Here is a 2,958-nt window from a genome sequence, read left to right as displayed (position 1 = left end):
ATTTTAGTTGTTCTTGTTGATTCTAAGAGATTTGAATTGTGGAAGCATTCAAACCTTTTGGATTTGCGATTAATCTCAATACAATTAAGCTCTTTCATTTACTTTATCTTGTCAATTTAATTAGCGTGTTTTCTCTTTCCATTGATTCTATATTGTCTATGAAAACAATGAGGAACTGATCACTCTATGAGGGATTAGCAAGTGGAGGTATGATTTGTTAACTGTTTTGTAGGGTTACTCAACAGATCAGCTATTTTGGAAAGGAAGATCGTGGAATAAACCTTAGGCCTGACAACCCCGGGAAGTCATCAAGGTGGGAATTTACCCAAGATTGGTATGGCCCATTCGTGAACACCTTCTCCCCAAGTTAGTCTAGATTGTGAGGTCAGAAGATAAGTAGTTCTTGCTGACTTATTATGTTAGTGGAAGATCAGAAGATCCTGCTATGATAGTGACTAGTTCTTGATTGATGAGGAACCCGAAATGACAGTTGATGGAGATTACCGAAGTAAGCTAATCACCCCTAATCAAGATTTGATTTATTCTCCATTTCTATCTCTTGAAGTCTATTTTTATGTTATTTTATCTTAATTATTATAAAAACCCTAAAAATCAATTATTTTAAAATTCCGTACTATAACTAATTTAAAAGTACTAATTAGATCTTTTAGTGCTTAGGTTAGAATTGATCTGGCACTCAATTCCCTTGGGTACGATCCTTGGAGTACTCACCTCCTTTTTTTGTAAAACTATATTACAATTCGACTTGTATACTTGCGGATACTGCATTGTCTTTCTATATTTTATTACAATATTCACACTCTAGATGTTAGTACATCTAGAGGTAGTCAAGTTGTTGACGTCATTGCCGGAGAGGCAACGTCACTAGTTTAATTTTAATTTTTACACGTAAAAGAATAATTAGGAAAATTTTAAGTTATAGATACGATTTTATTTTAATTATTATTACTGATCTTTTCTTTCTGGGTTTAGTGTATGACTCGTACTAGGGGTATACCTATTGTAGCAGTCACAAATCCAGAGAGAATAACCGAAGAAATCACCGATAGCAACAGCAGCAACAACAACAACAGATGTAAGATCCACCACTATCTGCTACAGGTAACGTACCATGTGAAAATCCATTATTTGGTGACACTTACAATAACACCCTAGAAAACCCACCAGCTCCACAGATACTCGCAGACATACACACGGCTTGGAACGAAAGAATGCTAAGGGATTATGCCTTACCAAGTCTGGAAATTGTTCAAGAAAGTATAGCAAGGCCTAAAATTACAACTAATAATTTCGAGATCAAATTGGCAGTAATTCAGATGATCTAGAATAATCTACAGTTTTGGGCATAATGACAGAGTACCCTAATCAGAATTTAAAATGGTTCCTCCAACTCTGTGATACTTTTAAGTATAATGAGGTTATTGATGACACTATTCATCTTCAGTTGTTCCCCTTTTCCTTGATTGATAACACATTTTCTTAGTTAGACTCTCAGGCACCAGGGTCTATCACAACATGGGATAAACTAGCTGGAAAATTTTTACAGAAGATTTTTCCGATTAGCAAAACAATTCAGCTAAGAAGAGAGATTGTTGTCTTTAGACAGATAGAGGGACAAAGTTTCTATGAGGTGTGGGAACGCTTCAAAATGTTGATTCATAAATGCTCGCACCACAAGTTTCCTAAATGGATACGACTGCAGGTATTTTATAACGAGTTGGATGTGAATGCACGATCTGGATTAGACGGAGCAGCAGTAGGAGCCCTTATGAATAGAACGTACGAGGATATGGATGAAATCATTGAGAACATGGCATTAAAATCCTTTCAGTGGCTTATCGAACGATTTACATATGGCCAGAAACCCGCTATGGTTAAAGCTATCGAGGAGGATGATAAGTATCAACAGTTAGTGGATAGACTCAACCATATCGAATCTGTTTCTACATCATCTATGCATTAGGGAAACAAACCGCTCTTCCACTATATTAATAATCTTGTCGAGGATATAAATTACATAGAGAATAGGGGTAGAAACCCTTCTTCGAATACTTATAATCCTAGTTGGAAAGATCACCCGAATTTGATATGGGGAGGGAACAAATGAGCAAGTAATAGTTCAAATCAAGTTAAAAATACTAATTATCAACCTCTTTATTTGCAAAAACCCCAAGATAGGGCTAACCGAAGTGACCATACGACGTGTGGTCAATGTTTGGATAGAATTGGGGGAGAAATGCAGTCAATAAGAACTGATGTCAAACAGGTGTAGTCTGAGTACACCAACTCAAGAAGAATATTGACTAAGATCGAGGATCAAATGAGCCAATTGATGAGCATGATGGGCGACATCAAAAGACAAATTGGCATAGGTATTCCCAATAATACAGAAGACAATCCACGGAGGGAAGGTAAAGATCACGTGAATACGATAACACTTCAATCAGGTAAAGTACTGAGTAGCCCAGAAAACCCTACTTTAGAGGTAATTATCAAGAATATTGATGACCCTAAAGAGGTATCCCTAGAAGGTGAAGATGAACCGATGCCAGAAGAGGTAATAACCCCGGTAGTTAACTAGAAAGAGAAACACCTCAAGATGCCGAAATCACAAAAATCCCATTTCCTTCGAGACTTGAAGAAAAACAAAAGCAGGATGGAGATGAATTTGTAAGTTTCTTGAACTTGTTTAAAACATTAAATGTTAACCTACCTTTAATTGAGTTAATTGAGAAGGTTCCCAAGTACGCCAAGTTTTTAAAGGAGATGGTGGCGAGGCGTAAGAAAATTAAGGTAGGCAAACAAGTTAACTTAAGTGCTTTTTGTAGTGTGATTATTTTGAGATAGGTATGTCAAAAATTGAAAGACCTGGGGAATTTTACTATTCACATAGAGATAGGAAGCATTTATTTTAATAGAGCTCTATGTGATTTAGGA

At 36.3% G+C, this 2,958-nt stretch overlaps 1 non-coding gene across 1 annotated transcript; it reads right to left on the bottom strand.

Annotated features, from left to right (window-relative positions):
* Nucleotides 1-1,595: 1,595 nt before the first annotated feature.
* Nucleotides 1,596-1,701, bottom strand: LOC121210660 (small nucleolar RNA R71). Its single transcript, XR_005905774.1, has one exon. It is a non-coding gene; the product is annotated as a small nucleolar RNA R71 (small nucleolar RNA).
* Between the last annotated feature and the right edge of the window lie 1,257 nt (nucleotides 1,702-2,958).

This window comes from Gossypium hirsutum, chromosome A11 (assembly GCF_007990345.1).
Source record: "Gossypium hirsutum isolate 1008001.06 chromosome A11, Gossypium_hirsutum_v2.1, whole genome shotgun sequence".
Lineage (NCBI taxonomy): Eukaryota > Viridiplantae > Streptophyta > Magnoliopsida > Malvales > Malvaceae > Gossypium > Gossypium hirsutum.
The sequence above is the reverse complement of the archived record's forward strand: the minus strand, read 5'-3'. Positions and strand labels throughout refer to the sequence as shown.